Below are 1,120 nucleotides of genomic sequence, written 5' to 3'. Positions count from 1 at the left end.
CTTGGGTGTATTTGTTCAATATGGGTATCAAATGAAAGCTGTTCATGAATACTTTAAGATTGAGCACTTTTCATATAGCTGGGTGACTAGGGTCTCGAGTTACAGACCAAAACGTGGACCCGGGTAACCTTAGGATGTATTTGTTTAATATGGGTATCAAATGAAAGCTGTTCATGAATGCCTTAAGATAGAGCACTTTTCATATAGCTGGGTGACAAGGGTCTCGAGATATAGACCAAAACGTGGACCCAGGTAAACTTAGGCTGTATTTGTTTAATATGGGCATAAAATGAAAGCTGTTATGTCAAAAATATGCGGAAGCAAATAAAAAAAAAAATTAAAAAATTTATGAATACCGTTTTTGTGAAAAATAAAATTGTGTAATGCGGACAGTTCTTTAATCTTCTTTAATATAAAAATTATTATTATGATTATTTTATCTTAATTGTTTGCCATCAAAGATACAAGGACAAATATATCATTTGCGTGGTTCAATGGCGCCAACAGCAGATGAACCCCATCAATTTCTGCAAATATATTTCATTTCGTCGATGGTGGATCAGCTGAATGTGCGGTGCAATATACAGGGAACACAACAGTTAAAGAGACGAATTATTGAACAGTTGCAAGCATTTTGCACGCTAATAACGCTGTGGTTAATATGTTCAAAACAGCATTGGAACGAATGCCATCGGATACGCACAAATTTGTCATAAGAGCGGATCGTACCCCAACAGGTGAATATGTACGAAGGTTCAATGCACCCACCGTTGATGATGTTGCTGCAATTATTGTTGGCGATCCAACTACATCACGAGACATTGTCGTGCTGCACAATTTTCCAAACAATTGTTAGCTGTTGGAAATGGAAAAGTTCCAGTTGATGCGACAACTGGATTAATTACTCTTACCAACGACTTTTGCCGATTTGTAGACTCTCAATTAGCTCTTATTGAAAACATTTTCCCAAACATTAGTGAGAATTATCAGAATTATGATTGGTTAAGTCAACGAGAAGAATAATGATGTACACGCACTGAATTTCACCATTCAATCAAAAATCGATGGCGATTTGGTGACATACAAATCCGTTGATTCCATAACATATTCCGATGATGTT

This window comes from Rhagoletis pomonella, unplaced genomic scaffold (genome assembly GCF_013731165.1).
Source record: "Rhagoletis pomonella isolate Grant_MI unplaced genomic scaffold, Rhpom_1.0 Rhpom_scaffold_00010, whole genome shotgun sequence".
Classification (NCBI taxonomy): Eukaryota; Metazoa; Arthropoda; class Insecta; order Diptera; family Tephritidae; genus Rhagoletis; species Rhagoletis pomonella.
This window is presented reverse-complemented; position numbering follows the sequence as displayed.